Source organism: Bubalus bubalis, chromosome 6 (genome assembly GCF_019923935.1).
Source record: "Bubalus bubalis isolate 160015118507 breed Murrah chromosome 6, NDDB_SH_1, whole genome shotgun sequence".
NCBI lineage: Eukaryota > Metazoa > Chordata > Mammalia > Artiodactyla > Bovidae > Bubalus > Bubalus bubalis.
Window position 1 is genome coordinate 35,738,356 of NC_059162.1, and position 19,217 is coordinate 35,757,572.

At 37.6% G+C, this 19,217-nt stretch overlaps 1 protein-coding gene across 9 annotated transcripts in view; it reads left to right on the forward strand.

Annotated features, from left to right (window-relative positions):
* VAV3 (vav guanine nucleotide exchange factor 3) overlaps window positions 1-19,217 on the forward strand; it is a 643,747-nt gene that overhangs the window by 462,743 nt on the left and 161,787 nt on the right. The window lies entirely within an intron of this gene.

A 19,217-nucleotide genomic window follows, 5' to 3' on the forward strand; every position in this document is an offset into this window, starting at 1 on the left:
AAAAAAAAAAAAAACCAAAACCCAACATTCAACAGAAAGTCAGGAATAGAGGATTAATCTAATACTTCCCAGTGGAGAGAATGAGGCTGGGTTCAGACTTCACTGCATATTCTAAGTACACCTGAAAACAGCAACAGGCTATCTCAAAACCCTCTTTCACTGTCATTTCTTTTAGACACCCAGATAGTAATCTCAGGATAGGATTTGTTTTTTTCAGAAACATTTGGGAAATACCACCACCAAACTGGGATTTCCCAGGTGGTGCCTAGTGATAAAGAAGCCACCTGCCAGTGCAGGAGACACAAGAAATGCAGGTTTGATCCCTAGGTCAGGAAGATCCCCTGGAGAACATCATGGCAAACCCCTCCAGTATTCTCGCCTGGAGAATCCCATAGACAGAGGAGCCTGGTGCGCTTTGATTTATGGGGTTGCAAAGAGTCAGACACGATTGAAGTGACTTAGCACACGTGTGCACACGTATACACACCACCAAATGACTTAGAGACATAGAACAGGTTGCATAAGCAGTAGCTCTCAGCTGCTCTGTGGCTGGGTGAAGCTGAGAATTAGCTTGAGGTTCCTGCTTTATTTATGTAGTCTAATGTCAGGCTGACTCAGTAGTTGCTGCATGAGGGCTCAGTGGTTGTGGCTCCTGGGCTCTAGAGCACAGCCTCAATATTTGTGGTGCAGCAGATTAGTTGCTTCGTGGCATGTGGGATCTTCCCAGATCAGGGATCAAACTCATGTCTTCTGCACTAGCAGGCAGATTCTTTACCACTGAGCCCCCAGGGAAACCCCTTGATCAAGTTCTTACCTGCTTCACAAGTCAGTGTGTGTGAGTCTTTCCCTACAACCTCATGGCAAGCTTGGCGAGGATGTGTATCTTTGTAACCTGTGTTTCCCACAGGCCTAGAATATTACCAAGCACTTTAAAAAAAATCTCTTTTAGTTGTCTGTTATGTCACAGTAATGTTAATCATCTTTTTCTTTAATAGGTGTATTTAACATTTTAGAGTCCTTTTGTTGAATAATGATTTTGGTTTTGATAAAGTTAGTAGCCTCAATTCATGCAAAATTTATACTGAAATCCTGGCTCAATTTATGCTGAACTTCCACACATGGAGTTTATTGTAAAACAGAAACTTTGTATGCATAGGATGGAGTGTTGATTAAAAATTTTTTTTAATATACAATCATCATAGAATTTGTAGGGCAAGTTCTTGTGATACCTTTTCAATTTCCTTCTATTGTTTCTGATACTACTTCATAGCAGTATCATCTCCATCACCATATGCTTCTAAAACATGTTAGTTCAGCAACAGACTTGTATTATCAGACTTAATATAAAATGTGCTACAAGAACTTAAATTTACGGTGCCCACTCAGCATTCCTAATAGATCTTATCTTGTATCTTTTTTATTATGTTATAGACCTACGGGACCAGAGAATGCGAAAATCCCAATTCTCTAGGGCCTATCCCTTGCATGGAATAGCTAACAGTGGGAGATGTTTTGGCTGTTCTCCTTTCTCTCTCTCTTTCCCCTTCTCCTTGTCCCCCTCCCCCAAGAGTATAAACAATCTATTTTTATGGAAAAATTGAAGTAAGGCAAGGCAATCCAAATTAACTTCAGGTCCATGATTGTAAGTGAAGTGAAGTCACTCAGTCGTGTCCAACTCTTTGCGGCCCCACGGACTGTGGCCTACCAGGCTCCTCCATCCATGGGATTTTCCAGGCAAGAATATTGGAGTGGGTTGCCATTTCCATGATTGTAGGGGTCAGATAAATTTAGCATTGTGTGCACAGTGTTAAAAAGTGCCTGGCATGTCATAGGTAGTCAGTTAATTTGTTGAATATATGAACAAATAAGTTTTAATGTGCTTATTAACTGTCTATAACAAGAAGAGCTTTATTCCCCTTGATTCAGGAGATGGTGATGGGTAAGGTCATCATTTTTTTGTTCTATCTTTATGAGACCTCAGGGTTTTCTGCTGTATCTTTGTTACTTACGACAATACTAACACTGATGGTAGATGTAGCCTCCAGCATTTACATAATGCATTTCACTATTTAAGAAGTAAAATTTAGTAAGATGTACATATATGCGCTTTCACTTTATTTTGAGAACAACACTGAGCGATCGATGAAACAAGGTCCAACAAATGGTGACCCTCTTCCTCCCCCGCCTCCTGCACCACGGCCTTCCTTCCATAGCAGGAATGACAGACAGAGTTCTTGATTGGTGAGGAGCCCAAAAATAGAAAGATGTGCCATAAGCCACACATCAAGTTTATAACAAAGACAAAATTATATGTAGTCTGACATTTTTTCCACTTTAAATTTATTATGGATTTAACTGACTTTATATTTCATTCAATAGTTTCTTTGAGATGTCACAGAAATTCTGTGATGGATGCATATTTAAAATTATTAGAAAATCAACATTGAATGAAACAAAGAAGTGCTATTTATAATAGGTAAGAAAATACTATTTTTCAGAGCCAAGCATTATCTTATTTTTATTGGGATTTTGAAAGTATTTATTCATTTCCCTAGATAAAAGACTGTATGTGATTTGGAATACAAAGAATAAGATTTGAAAATGATTTATAAATCTCTTTTTTTGTTTTTGTTACTTTTTTGAATCCTTAGGAGTAGGTGAAGATGTTCCTTCTGGACTCTGCTTTTTTTTTACATTGGTTTTTGAAGGATCTGTTTTTCTTTCTTTCTTTTTTTTTTCCCTTTTCAAATAGCCAGAAGTGTTATTAGTATGGTACCATGTTGTGAGGACAAATTGTTAAAAAACGGGTAAAGATTTATAATAGTTACTGAAAGATTGTATGAATAACATCTTTTGTACTTATCCATTACCTATTTTGTGGACTTAATTTCACATTGTAGACTATTTTAAAAATAAAATTTGGACTTTATTCTGAATTTTTTTCATATTAACAAAGGGAAAAAATACTGTCTAATGAGATTTTTAAAGTTATATCTTATAGGAAAGCCTAAATTTGAGGTAAAAAAGGATTGATCTTATTTTGATTTTTGTCTAAGACTTTACTTGGTTGAAGTATGCTTATGCAAAACTGGAGACCTCAGAAAGTGCTTGAAACTTGATCAAAAACACACACACACACACACAACCTGGATGCTGTACTGGAACATTCTGGAGTGTTTAATGGGTGATTCTAAGGGTGTACGAGACACTTCATCACATGAGATGCTATGTCCAGGGAGAAGAGAGATCTTTCCTGCTTGTGGGGGATGCTGTTTCTATTTCACACAACTCTAGTCTTTTTTGAACTCTGGGATTTGTGTATTTTATATCCAATCTGTCTTTATCCCTCATGGAGAATTGATCTATGTAAACGAGTATCAATTAAGATAACAGCCTTTCATCTATTTTAGACATTTCTTCCAAATGATGAGGACTGTTACCCCTCCAGGTCTAGTATTTGAATATTTGGCATAAATGTTTATCTACAGATAATTTTTATGTTTGGAGTTACTAACTCAAATTTGAAAGATAATTTGGTTAGCCAAAGTTGGTATCTGACTTTAGGGGAGATGATGGCTGTTAAGTGATGATACATAGATAGAATAGGAGCAGTACTTCTGCATTATGCCCTTGACTCATATTTGCTGCTGCTGCTGCTGCTAGGTCGCTTCAGTCGTGTCCGACTCTGTGTGACCCCATAGACGGCAGCCCACCAGACTCCCCCGTCCCTGGGATTCTCCAGGCAAGAACACTGGAGTGGGATGCCATTTCCTTCTCCAATGCATAAAAGTGAAAACTGAAAGTGAAGTCACTCAGTTGTGTCCGACTCTTAGCGACCCAATGGACTGCAGCCTACCAGGCTCCTCCGCCCATGGGATTTTCCAGGCAAGAGTACTGGAGTGGGGTGCCATTGCCTTCTCCGTGACTCATGTCAGGGAGGGCTAAAAGGAGCAGGTATACAACTGTATTTATAATGGTGTTATTGAAGACATTGTCTATGTGTCTCACACAGAGTCCCTTTTATAAAAACATATCAGAGAAATTTTTCTTACACTTTGGTGCCAGGAAAATTTATACAATTATATTTCAAGAGATTCTGTTTTCCTCTTTTCTTTGGTTGCTAGGAAGGATAGAACTAGACTTGTAACATGTTTAACAATTATATTTTGGCATACATGTGTATACTAACTTTATTTTACTTTTAACATATTTAATCTCTTTTAGATACTCCACTAAACACCAACACATTTGTTGAATGTCTGTTTATGTTAGGCACTGCATATAATGCCTGAGATACAATGATAAGCAAAATCTGACATAGCCCCAGCCCCACGGAGCTTAAAAGTCTTTGGGGGTCACTGGGACGACCCAGAGGGATGGAATGGGAAGGGAGGAGGGAGGAGGGTTCAGGATGGGGAACACATGTATACCTGTGGCGGATTATGTAAAGTTTAAAAATAAAATAAAATTTAAAATCTTCAAAAAAAAAAAGTCTTGGGGGGGGGCGGGGCAGAGATAAGCATTAATCAAATAATCATAGGAAGAAATGTAAAAAAGGAAATTGTTACAAGTACAATGAAGGAACATTACACGACGCTATGAGACTCTATTTTGGTTCTAATTCTTCTTTTCCTGTATGTGTTATATCATTTTTTATGGTAACAGATCCATACATACAGATACACACACATATGTACATGTACAGTGTTTCAAGAATACATCTGAGCTTATGTTTTTTTTGTGAAAATGCTTCTCCAAAGTGATTAAATGGCTATTTTTCCATTATTTGAAAGTATCACAATATATTTACCTAGTACCTTATCATTGGGCACTGCTTGTTAACAGTTATTCACTATTGTAAAAAATAATATTATTTTAATTTTCCTTTTTTTTTTAAACCAAACTTTTCACATGGGCTCTATTTTAGCCAAAAAAAAAAAAAATAGAATCCTTTGTAATTAATCAAAGATAGAAGATCTGACAGAGGTTAGAGCAGGAAGAAGTTTACCGTAGTTCAGCTAGCTTTTCTTGTGCCCACAGCTGTCATTCTCTTCACCTGTGTGGGGCAGCATTTTGCCTGTTCCGGGACCTTCAAGTCATGCTGCCGTACTAGCCTTCTATACTTGGGGCTGCCTTCCATATTGAACACTAATAGTCTGTGTGCTCGCATTCATGGGAGTGTTTACAAATGATGAGTTCTGTTGGTTCTTAGAGTAAATGCAGCATCAGAAAGATCACATCCCTAAGAGGGGTGAGTAGGGGAGAACAAGGCAATCAGGGTCCAGGAATGATGGTTTCTGAGCAATGTGTCTGCTGTAGCCGTCCCATGTTCTAGAACATCCACCACTCTACATTTACTGTTGAGGCTGAATAGTTTATCACAGGCTTGTCAACGAATTGTTTTTCTTTATGAATTCCTTGTTCATATCCTTTGTCAAGTTTTCTATGGGTCAGTTTATCATTGTATTATCACTGATTTGTAATGGTTTCCTTTGTATCAAAAATATTTTCATATATGCTGAAAACATTTAATTCAGTTTGTCTTTACTTTATAATTGCCTTGTGATATTTTTAGCATAGTGATTAAACACACAGGCTTTGAGACAAATCTTAGAATCAGATTCTGTTCGCTGACTTATTACCTGTGTATTTGAGTCAAGTTGCTTAACTTGTTTTAAAGCTTGTATGGATTGTTGTGGTTGTATTTGATTCTTTTTGTCTCTGGAAAGAGTAGATGGAATAAATTGGATAATGTATGTTCATTGTAAAGTATTTAGATAACACAGATATTCTAAAATTTAAAAAATCATTTATAATTCCGAATGCCTCTCTTTGTTTATATTTTCACATATGTATGTTAATGAGCAGTTATGTCTTAATCATGATTCTGGATGTATCTGGTATCAAGTTGTTCTCCTTTAATATATTGCAGATATCTTTCTTGGTTAATATTTATGTCCACTTTATCATTTCTAATATTCCAACTATAGATATGCTATAATTTACCTATTTCATTATTTTTAATTAAATCAATGCCAATTTTAATTATTAAATATGTTCTAGGGAGCCCTTCATGATTATTTCTAATAAGCAGAATTTTATGTCAGAAGATTAATACATCTGTAAGTTTTCAGATATTTCTGTAGCTTCATGCATGATAGGTGTTATCTTTTTTCTTTTCCTTTATTCTCTTTTGCCAGTTTGATATGTGAAATGATATCTTACTTAAATTTGCATTTCTTTTGGTCACTAGCAGCTTAAACCTGTTTCACATATTTGATTGTTTTAATTTCTTTGAAAATAAATCTTCCTGTTAATCTCTTTGCTAATTTTTCAATTGGAATGTTCATTTTTTTTCTTATAGGTTTCAAGGGCTCTTACATATCGCAAGGATGTTAATCTTTTATCATGCAAATTACAGCTATTTACTTGCTTTTTCTTTTAATTTTTATTATTGTTTATTCAAGGAAAAGTTTTGAGTTTTACAAATAAATAAATCCAGCCATCTTTATTTTCTACCTTTAAAGACTCTGTAAGTAGTCATCAATATTTTCTTCAAGTACTTTTTTTTTTTTTTTGCTTAGAACAAATTTCAGGTTTCTCTCTAAATTTTACATTGAAATATAGACTTAAAGATATACTTGACACTTAATAAGCTCCACGAGGGCAGCTCACTGTCTATGTTACAATTTCTTATTACTGACTGTATTCACGGCCCATCACAGGCATATAATACACGTTTATCAAATAAATAATATAACTCTTGAATTGCCTAAACTTTATTTCATTATAAAATGGGTGATAGAAATGTCTTTCCTTAACATTTTTAAAAAGCTGTAAATATATTTTCTGAAACATATTTATATATATATATATATAATGTTAGTTTTTCTCTGTCTGGAACGTTCCTCTTTTTCCTTTTCATCATCTGAACTCTCTATCACCTTTAGATGTCAGCTCAAGTATTGTTTCTATAGGAAAGCCCTTTGTGATAATCTTTTGACAAGGTCAAATTCCAAGTTGTAAGTTTTCCTAACATGGTTTTTCTCTGTGGCACTTGTTATTCCTGCCATTTCACAATTGTTTGTAGAGTTATTTAGTTATTTCTTTTCCCCAAACAGGCAGAGACTTTACTCTTTTTTACTTACCATTGTGTCCCACCACCTGGTATCAGATTCTAAGTTTTATTTATTTATTTGTTTTGAATAGACAAATAAATGAACAGCCTGCTACAAAAATTGCATACTGAGTTTTTGCACGTGCATGATTGCCTTGAAGACTTTATTATTGATCTTTCTGTTCTGTTATCAGTCCCATACAGATTTAATAACAGCTTTAGAAAATTTTAATATCTCTTAGGGGATGATGGCTTTCCACATATCCTCTAAAATAATTCATTTTAGTTTTAAAACTTTCCCAACTAGTCTCACACATTTATTCTTCCAGTTGAATTTTATAATCATTTGTCAGGTTCAGAAAATTCTCATTGTATATTTGTTTGTATTTATATTTTGAGAGAAAGGAATTGTTTTAAATTTATAAATTAACTTGAGGAAAGTGTATTTATAATAAAATATGCAAGGTTCTTATTCAGGAATTTGGTATGTAGCTTTTATTAACTTGAATTTTTTTTTATTTTCCTCAGTTAATTTTTAAATTTTATTCATCCAGAACCTGAACATTTTATGCTATGATTTTTCTTAGGCATTTTTGTTCAGGAAAGATTTAACATGGCAGGCTTGAGTTTGATATCTTTTAAAGGGTTTGTTTCAGACTTAGACCTTGACTGGCATCTGGAAAGTTCTGAAACGTTTTTGGGTTTTGAAATGTTCCCTGTCCCTGCGGTGCTAAGTGGTAAGGTTATTTGGTTTGTCAGAGGTACTGAATTTCATTGTGCTAGGCTGCCTAAACTTCTTTTAAAGAAACAATCCATGTGGTTCATGATGAGCACCTGCTTTCCTTCAGGGAATTTTTAGTGATTGTGGTTGACTTTGCTGGCATTCAGTTCCTGTGGGACCAGCCCCCCAAAATCCTTGAACTATGACACTTGAGGAATTTTGCCAGGTAAAAACACTACACACATTACTGCATTTTACTGGTGGACAACACTGGAATCTTACAGGTGAATTTCTTCAGATACCATCTGGTATGTCTTTTTCTCTGATTAGTTTCATTAGTTTTGAATTTATTCCCTTGGCTTTTCCTAGTAGTCTGAATAGTATCACTTCCAAATGATAATTCTGTGTATTTTTTTTTTTACAATATTTATCTTTCATGTTTATTATTTTTGTCATATTGATCAGATCTAGACAAGTGTTGAGTAGTACAGTTGACTTCAGGAACCTTTAGTGATTGAGACAGCATTTTGCATATGTTTTCAATTCTCTTAGTGTAATATTCTTTATTGTGTTATGAATGCATCCCTTAACATCTAGTTTAGCATCTGGTTCACATAGAGTTTCATAAGAAGCTCATGATACATTTTATTAAAGCCTTTTTTTGACATCCATTGAGATGGTCCATTGCCTTTTCAGTTCTTTATTAATCAGAGAAATTGTTTTATACATATATGTTATATATATATATTTTAAAAATTTAGAAAACATAGAAATTTATTGCCTTTGATAATTTAATTGCATAAATTATTAAGTAAATTGATTTACTTAAATGTATTAAATTATAAATAAATCCTTAATTTATTAATTAAAGTAATAGAGGTTAATAGAATGATGCATGATGCAATATGTCATCTTGTGATGTCAGAAAATAAAATAATTTGGTGGAATAATACATAGAATAAGCAAGATTGTTCAGCATTTTCTTATAGAACATTTACAGTGTAATTTATGCCTGGCATTTGTTTATCAAAATGTATATTCTCTGAATTTCAGCAATATTGCCACATGTAGCTCAGTTTGTATATATTTTTACTTTTCCATGTATTTTTGGTACACAGAAATGCCTGCTACATTCAGAGAAGTATTTTTCAAAGTATTAACTTATACTTCCAGCTCTCTTGCTCAACTTTTAATACAGTATGATAAAATCATCTATTTTGTGTTTTACATAACTGTCACAGTGCCTATACTGGTGATTTTTTTTTTTTTTTTCATTTGGAGAGGATACCCAGATGCTAACTGAATACTTGATTTGGAAATACTGACAAGGCATGAGAGAGAATGATGTCATAAGATGATTCTCATCTTCCTCTCTAATTACTCAGGATCATTGTAGATTATTTCATTTGCCAATATTTACTTCCTATGTTCTAAAACTAGATTACTAAAAGGTAATAGTTTATAGTTAAAATTGAGGAAAATATTAAGTTTAAATATATAAAATTTTAAAGTAATAGCTGGCTGTATTACTAATTCTATAGTAATAGCTGGCTATATTACTAATATATTACTACTTCTGCTTCATTGACTACACCAAAGCCTTTGGCTGTGTGGATCACAACAAACTGTGGAAAATTCTTCAAGAGATGGGAATACCAGACCACCCTACTTGCCTCCTGAGAAATCTGTATGCAGGTCAAGAAGCAACTGTTGGAACTGGACATGGAACAACAGACTGGTTTCTAATTGGGAAAGGAGTATGTCAAGGCTGTATATTGTCACCCTGCTTATTTAACGTCTATTCAGAGTACGTCATACGAAATGCCTGGCTGGATGAAGCACAAGCTGGAATCAAGATTGCTGGGAGAAATATCAATAACCTCAGATATGCAGATGACACCACCCTAATGGCAGAAAGTGAAGAGGAACTAAAGAGCCTCTTGATGAAAGTGAAAGAGGAGAGTGAAAAAACTGCTTAAAACTCACCATTCAAAAAATTAAGATCATGGCATCTGGTCCCATCACTTTATGGCAAATAGATGGGGAAACAATGGAAACAGTGACAGACTTTATTTTTTTGGGCTCCAAAATCATTGCAGATGGTGACTGCAGCCATGAAATTAAAAGATGCTTCCCCCTTGGAAGGAAAGTTATGACCAACGTAGACAGCCTATCAAAAAGCAGAGACATTCCTTTGCCAACAAAGGTGTGTCTAGTCAAAGCTGTGGTTTTTCCAGTAGTTATGTATGGAAGTGGAAGTTGGACCATAAAGAAAGCTGAGTGCTGAAAAATTGATGCTTTTAAACTGTGTTGTTGGAGAAGACTCTTGAGAGTCCCTTGGACTGCAAGGAGATCCAACCAGTCCATCCTAAAGGAAATCAGTCCTGAATATTCTTTGGAAGTACTGATGCTGAAGTTGAAGCCCTAGTACTTTGGCCCCTGATGGGAAGAACTGACTCATTGGAAAAGACCCTGATACTGGGAAAGATTGAAGGCAGGAGGAGAAGGGGACTACAGAGGATGAGATGGATGGCATCACTGACTCAATGGACATGACTTTGAGCAAGCTCTGGGAGTTGGTGATGGACAGGAAGCCTGGCATGATGTAGTCCATGAGGTCACGAAGTATTGGACATGACTGAGTGACTGAACTGAACTGATATTACTAATTCCACTGTAATACTTTTCTACTGAAATATATTTGTATCTATGAACTGAATTGTAGTTGTTATAAAAAGATTAAATGTTGTTTTCTCACAAAGGAGAGGTTGTAGGTGAATAAACATAAATTATAGCATTTAAGTGAAATTCAGTTAAGCATTATGTTTTTCTTCAGCTTTATTTTATATGGAAGATAAAATTTTTTGGCATAGTAAAAATGTCTTTATATCTACTGTACTCTGTCCAGATTTCCATCTGACAATGCGGCAAAGGCAGCCTTCTGAAAAGTAAATTAAATGCTATAGGAAAAGCATATTTTTCTGATTTCTTTCAACCATAAATGCCTGGCAGTTCATTTTCCTAGTCGAATGTTTGGTAACTAAAGGTGAGACAAGTTAAAAAGGAGAAGTCAATTCCCCTACTTTCAAGCACCACATAGGCCAGCAGGAAGATGGACCTGCAGACAAGCAATTTTTATGCTAAGTGGTGATTTCTTTTAGGGGTTGCACAAAATTAGTGAAAAGCCTCGGTGGTTCATATTAAGTTGGCTTAGGGGTGTCAAGGAAAATATTATGGAGGCTGACAAATTTGAACTTTAGTATTGTTTCTATCCCCTCCTTTGATAATTGGGCCCAGTAATCCTATCTACCACCTCAGATATGCAGATGATACCACATTAATGTCAGAAAATGAAGAGGAACTAAAGAGCCTCCTGATAAGGGTGAAAGAAGAGAGTGAAAAAGCTGGTTTGAAACTCACCATTTTAAAAACTAAAGCTATGACATCCATTCCCATCACTTCATGGGAAATAGATGGGGAGATAGCGGAAACAGTGACAGACTTTATTTTCTTGGGCTCCAAAATCACTGCAGATGGTGACTTCAGCCATGAAATTAAAAGACACTTGTTCCTTGGAAGGGAAACCATGACAATCCTAGATAATGTATTAAAAAGCAGAGACATCAGTTTGTGAGAAAGCTATGGTTTTTCCAGTAGTCATGTACAGATGTGAGAGTTGGACCTAAAAAAGACTGAGCATTGAAGAATTGATGCTTCTGAATTCTGGTGCTGGAGAAGGCTCTTGAGAATCTCTTGGACTGCAAGTCCATGTCTCTTGGACCTAGAAACCCGTCAGTTCTAGAGGAAATTAACCCTGAATATTCACTGGAAGGACCGATGCTGAAGCTGAAGTTCCAATACTTTGGCCACCTAATGCAAAGAGCCAACTCATTGGCAAAGACTCTGATGCTTGGAAAGATTGAAGGCAAAAGGAGAAGGCAGCGGCAGAGGATGAGATGCTTGGATAGCATCACTGACTCAATGGACATAAATTTGAGCAAACTCTGGGAGATAGTGAGGACAGAGGAGCCTGATATGCTGCAATCCATGGAGTCACACAGAGCTGGACACAATTTAGCGACTGAACAAGAACAGCAGTCCTATCTAATGTTACTTTCTAGTGTCTCTGTATTAGATTTCTTCATAGAAACAAAACAAATGGGGTGTGTGTGTGTATGTATATGTGTGTGTGTGCATGTATTATATATCATAAGGAATTCGCTTATGCATGTGGGGAGGTTGGCAAGCCCCAAGATTTCTAGGGTGAGTCAGCAAGCTGGAGACTCAGGAGAGCCAAAAATGTATTGTCCAGTATGACTTCAAAAGCCACCAGCAGAGCTGATGGCATGGGTCTTTCCTATGACCTGAAGACTTGAGACCCAGACAAAGCCATTGTTTAAGGTTGAGTCTGAAGGCAAAAGTGTCTATGTCCTAGTTCAAAGGTAGTCAGGCAGAAATAATTCTTACTTGCGGGAGGGTCAGCCTTTCTATTTTATTTGGGCCTTTAACTGATTGGATGAGGCCCACTTTCACTAGGGAGGGCAATTGCTTTACTCAGTCTCAGACTCAAGTGTTAATATTGTCCAAAAATATCTTCACCCAGGATGATGTTTGACCAAAAATTTGGGCAACCATGGACCAGTCAGCTTGAGACATAATATTAACTATTACAATGTCACAGATGGTGTATCTGCCATTGTTCTATGAACACTTGATATTCATTGTTGAGCTTTCAACCTTGTTTTCTCCCCAAAATTATGCCATTTTCTCCCATTCCTTTATCCATGAAACACTATTGATTTTCTCTTATTGTTTAGCCACTAATTGATTTCCGCTTTTTATTTCTTTGATCCTTAATTATAAGTTTTGTTATTTCATGGATATGAGTTTTTGCTTCTCTAACTCAGTGGATATCTTTCTGAGGGTAAGACAACCGCACTTTTGCTTTTTTAGTTCTTTTCCCTTTAAGTCGCAGATACTTAATATATAGATAGGGATGTTTGTTAATTTATTCAATGCTATAAGCTTAATACACATAGATAGGAAACATTGAGCTAAGTCTTGGTAATATAGACATAAATAGCATTGAACAAGTTTCTGATTGTTGGAAGCAGATAATTAGTGGTTCGAATACAAGGTAATATTGTACTAGAAAACCAAAAAAGTACTTTGAGAATCCAGATGATACTGATAATCACTATCTTAATCATGTGGACCCAAAGAAAATATTCAAAGGAGTCTCGTTTTTAAAAATCTGGTCCTAAGTTAGTAACCGGGTAAGTTAGCAGTTATAAGTTAGGTGAAACATTTAGAGTGAATGGATTATAAAATCCAGGATTATAGACAAGAATATGACTGAGAAATGGGATAAGATCTGCATGTTTATAGTGTATGGCTTGTTCCAGATGTTCAAGCTGGTTTTAGAAAAGGCAGAGGAACCAGAGATCAAATTGCCAACATCCACTGGATCATGGAAAAAGGAAGAGAGTTCCAGAAAAACATCTATTTCTGCTTTATTGACTATGACAAAGCCTTTGACTGTGTGGATCACAATAAACTGTGGAAAATTCTGAAAGAGATGGGAATACCAGACCACCTGACCTCCCTCTTGAGAAACCTGTATGCAGGTCAGGAAGCAACAGTTAGAACTGGACATGGAACAACAGACTGGTTCCAAATAAGAAAAGGAGTACGTCAAGGCTGTATATTGTTACCCTGCTTATTTAACTTCTATGCAGAGTACATCATGAGAAACGCTGGGCTGGAAGAAGCACAAGGTGGAATCAAGATTGCCGGGAGAAATATCAATAACCTCAGATATGCAGATGACACCACCCTTATGGCAGAAAGTGAAGAGGAACTAAAAAGCCTCTTGATGAAAGTGAAAGACGAGAGTGAAAAAGTTGGTTTAAAGCTCAACAATCAGAAAACGAAGATCATGGCATCTGGTCCCATCACTTCATGGGAAATAGATGGGGAAACAGTGTCAGACTTTATTTTTTTGGGCTCCAAAATCACTGCAGATGGTGATTGTAGCCATGAAATTAAAAGACTCTTACTCCTTTGAAGGAAAGTTATGACCAGCCTAGATAGCATATCAAAAAGCAGAGACATTACTTTGCCAACAAAGGTCTGTCTAGTCAAGGCTATGGTTTTTCCAGTGGTCATATATGGATGCAAGGGTTGGACTGTGAAGAAAGCTGAGCACTGAAGAATTAATGCTTTTGAACTGTGGTGTTGGAGAAGACTCTTGAGAGTCCCCTGGACTGCAAGGAGATCAGCCCTGGGTGTTCTTTGGAAGGAATGATGCTGAAGCTGAAACTCCAGTACTTTGGCCACCTCATGCAAAGTGTTGACTCATTGGAAAAGACTCTGATGCTGGGAGGGATTGGGGGCAGGAGGAAAAGGGGACGACAGAGGATGAGATGGCTGGATGGCATCACCGAATCGATGGACGTGAGTTTGAGTGAACTCTGGGAGTTGGTGATGGACAGGGAGGCCTGGCATGCTGCGATTCATGGGGTGGCAGAGAGTTGGACATGACTGAGCGACTGAACTGAACTGAACTGTTTGAGTGTTTGGGAAAGAAGGGGCTGGTGAGTGGTAGCTAAAGCTAGAGCTTAAAAACTCTTCATGCCATTGTTAGAAGATGTATCTTTATCCCCATAGGCATTAGGAATCAGCAGATGTATTCAAAGGAGGGAGTGACATATCATATTTTCATTCTTAAAAGTGATTCTGGAAATAGTAGGAAAGATGGCCTTAAGTAGAGAAAGTAGGAGATGGAATAATTAAGAAGGTCATTGTCACAATTTAGTTGGGAGATGCTGAGGATTTGAATTAGGAAGTGAGAAGAGAGAATGGAACCTGCATTTTAGAGGAAGTATTTTTAAAGTTGAATCAGAAGTTGGTCAGGGTGTCAGGGAAGAAGGAGTTGGAGCAGAGGAGAGGTTAAGAGAAAATGAAAATGTAGAGAATGTCAGGGAAAGGGAAAAATTCATTATGCCTCTTTTGAGTTTCTCTCCTGGAAGGAGTGAATGGTAATAGACTGAAATCAGAATTTGATTAGAATCAGATGTGTTACATCAGGATTTCATACTTAGCAGCTCCATTGCTGTTATCTATTAAAGATCAGCCCTCCAAACAAGGCTTTGTATTTTTTTTTTAAAAAAAGAATCAGGTATGTTAGGAAAGGTGTGGGGTTGAGTTTTGTGTGTGCTGCATTTGAGATGCCTGAGGTTGAAATGCAGATCTGCAGGATGGAGAGGATTGCCCAGGCTAGGCGAGGTGTATGGTCCTCAACTTGGCTACCACATGGAGCCAGAGGACAAGATGACAGTCAGAGAAGATCACGAAAGGTTATAGGAGCCACAAGAGCATCAGTATGCCTTTCTCTATAAATATTTGATTGACTGATTAAACAAGGGAAGCCTACTTGTATTAATAATAGGCCCTAAAGAAAGATGAGTGCCGAAGAAGTGATGCTTTTGAACTGTGGTGTTGGAGAAGACTCTTGAGAGTCCTTTGGACAGCAAGGAGATCCAACCAGTCCATCCTAAAGGAGATCAGTCCTGGGTGTTCATTGGAAGGACTGATGCTAAAGCTGAAACTCCAATACTTTGGCCACCTCATGCAAAGAGTTGACTCATTGGAAAAGACTTTGATGCTGGGAGGGATTGGGGGCAGGAGGAGAAGGGGACGACAGAGGATGAGATGGCTAGATGGCATCACCAATTCGATGGACATGAGTTCGAGTGAACTCCAGGAGTTGGTGATGGAGAGGGAGGCCTGGCGTGCTATGATTCATGGGGTCGCAAAGAGTCAGACATGACTGAGCAACTGAACTGAACTGAACTGAAATGAAGCAAAAGAAATGGGATCTATGAGATTCCACCCAAGTTCTCATAAGTAAACTATAGTATATCAAAGCAAGTTACTTAAATGGAATCCTTTTTCTATAGCTGTATGACCAGGCAAGTGAGCTGACCTATTACAAGTCCAGTTCTCATCTGCAGTCAGCGCAACCCCGTACTTGGGCTTGCTCTGTCCACTTTTGCTGCACTGCAAGGAATTCTCTACATAGTAGTCATAGAGATTTTGAGGGGTCAACTAAATGTGATGTCTGGGGATGGAAATGGCAACCCACTCCAGTATTCTTGCCTGAAGAATCCCCATGGGCAGAGGAGCCTGGCGAGCTACAGTTCATAAGGTCACAAAGAGTCAGACACGGCTGAAGCAACTTAGTGAAAATGTGGCGTCAATCCCTGTTGAAGACATCAACTCTTTCCTTGGCCCTGCCAGCCACTCTTGCTCACTCCTACATCCCCCCTTTTCACCCACTGGTCTCCAGCTCAGGGACTCTTCTTTCTGTTCCTGCTTCAGGGCCTGTCTACATGTAGGTGCTTTTAAGTGTGAAGTGAATGAATTACTCTACTTTATAGGTTTATTGTGAGAAGTAAATGTGAAAAAAATATATGAAAAGTCAATTACTGTGCCTTGTACATTAGAGGTGTAAGGCAATGGCACCCCACTCCAGTACCCTTGCCTGGAAAATCCCATGGATGGAGGAGCCTGGTGGGCTGCAGTCCATGTGGTCGCTAAGAGTCAGACACGACTGAGCGACTTCACTTTCACTTTTCACTTTCCTGCATTGGAGAAGGAAATGGCAACTCACTCCAGTGTTCTTGCCTGGAGAATCCCAGGGACAGGGGAGCCTGGTGGGCTGCTGTCTGTGGGGTCACACAGAGTTGGACACGACTGAAGTGACTTAGCAGCAGCAGCAATACATTCTACTTTTGATCATTTCTGTCCTTGTGTTATCAAATCTATAAACCTGATGTTTCTTTATCCTCTTTTGCTTCAGCCTATCTTTCCAGCTTTCCCATTCAGTCAAGTTACTGTCTTTGGTTTCTGCATCCCCATGTGTATTGACATCTCTCTTATCTTTAGTTGGTATTTGATATGACTTCATCTAATTCCCTGGACTTTTTGCATACATATCCTTTCCTGAGTAACCCTATTTCTTAATGTGCTTAAATCATTACATATGGATTCCTGGTCCCAAGGACAGTGAACATACAACAACCTTCCTGCAATGAAATTCCTAGGAAAATGGGGACCCTCTAGAGATTCAGTCCCAAGACTACCAAGGGACTCTTCACCACTCATAAAAGTATTATCCTGATTACATCATTATTATGTGGAATTAGAATCAGCAATTTATAAATTAGAGCCAAGACTCACTGAACACTAACTCTGGGCTAGGCAACGTCCTAAGCCCTTCACGTAAGTTGCCTTCCTTTCTGAGTTTGATTTTATTAGTATTCCTGCTTTGTACTATTAACTTGCCCAAGGTCACCCTGTTAGTGATTTGCATGTTAGGATGTAAGCCCAGGTGGTCTGATTTCAGATTCCTGCTCTCAACCATGCTTTTATATTCTATAGTGCCTCAGTAGCAGGGTCATAGAGTTAACTTTTATTCTTTAGTGTTTGATTTAAAATTTTTAAAATAATATGCAGTTAAAAACTAGCCCCAAATTTCCAACCGTTCTTTCTACCATTCTACCCTACATCTTCAAGTCTCACTTAACTTACAGCAAATACTGTCAACAATATTTTCTACTTTTTTTCTTTATGTAAGATTTTTCTTTTTAACCTTTCAGTGTAATCTTGCTCTCAGCTTTTGTCTTCTGAAAAGTCAGCTTATTCCTAGTTAGTTGGTGAAAATGTTAAATGCAAATAGTAAACACACACACACACACAACACACACGCATGACTTGGGCTGACCCTAAGAGAGAGCTGTTCTAGGTAGACTTCTAAAATTAATTAAATTCTTAGTTATTTTGTATCTATTTACTTGAGTTCCTGCCTGAAGGAGACCCACTTGTATTCTGAAACTCCAGGCTGGTGAATTCTTCAAGTTTGCCAGACCGAAGTTGCTGTTTGAGAGTTCTTCTATCACTGTGTCACCTTGGTGCTTAGAGAGAGATGGACAATGGGCCTCCCTGGCTGAGGAAACGGGTTTCCACGCTCATATCAATGCCTGGCTGTATGGACTCAAGAAACAATGTGAAAAGAATTTTGTTTCTAGATCATTATCTTTTCTTCAACATTTCCCTTCCTGAAGAAACACTCTGTAATTTTTAATCAGCAACACAAAAATGCCTCCATGGAAATGGCCGTCCTTTGCAGCACGCAGTGGAACACTTTCCTGAAAAGTGAGGTCACCAGAAGCACAGAGCAGAGAAATCCCAGATGGCACTAATATTTGATTTCATTTTTAGCACGGTTATATTCAGCAGATGGATTGCAAGGCTGACCTTGCTGACACTTCTGCATCACTGCCTGCTACTCCAATTGCCTTTGTGAATGTTTTTTCGTAAGGCTTCTCCTGGTACCTCAGAGATTGATGCCTGGTTGCCCGCCTGCGTTATGCTTCATTATGCCAAGGCTGTGTGTGCTTGAGAGTCGCTGTGTTCTATAAAAGGGGAAATCCTGGCTCATCTCAAACTTTTCCTACAGTCTCGCAGATCATGTAGCATCTCAGCCTCATCTTAGCTTTCTAGGGGTCCCTCTGATCTGTATTCATTTTTAATTTATCCTTTCATAATTTTTCTGCTTTCTTTGGTAACATGGACAAATTAAGAATAATATAAAAAGTCCTCTGGAAATGACTAAACTTAACAGTTTCCCATATACTTATTAACACAAAAATCTAATTATATGAAGGTGAATACTGTTGAATTCCTCCTTGCACTACAATTTTGGTGGCTAAGAGCACAGACCTGGGTTGGAGTTCCCAGCTCTGCCTTTTCCTTTAATGTAAACTTTTATTGGGGCTTCCCATGGGATGCTAGTGGTTAAGAACCTGCCTGCCAGTGCAGGAGACATACAAGACATGAATTCAGTCCTTGGGTTGGAAAGATTCCCTGGAGGAGGGCATGACAACCCACTCCAGTATTCTTGCCTGGAGAATGCTATGGACAGAGGAGCTTGGCAGGCTACAGTCCATGGAGTCACAAAGAGCCAAACACAACTGAAACGACTTCGGATGCACGCACGCAAGCCTCTATTTCCCTGTTTGTAAACTAGTGAATTGATTAGTGCCGCACAGTTAGGATTGGTGTGAAGGTTAAGTGAGGTGTAATGAGCACATTGTGTTTTACCACAGTATCGGCACAGAGTAAATGCACAGTGAATGTCATTTTGCAGTATGCTCAGTATTTTTTTGTGTGTATGTGTATAATATAAAGAGAATATAAATGATAAAGTAATTTTGTTTACCTTTTATTTAGATTGCCAGAAAACTGGGTTGTTTTTAAGGAAGACATTTTTAATGATCAGACTGATGCTTCGTTTGAACTCTTTTGGGAAATTTG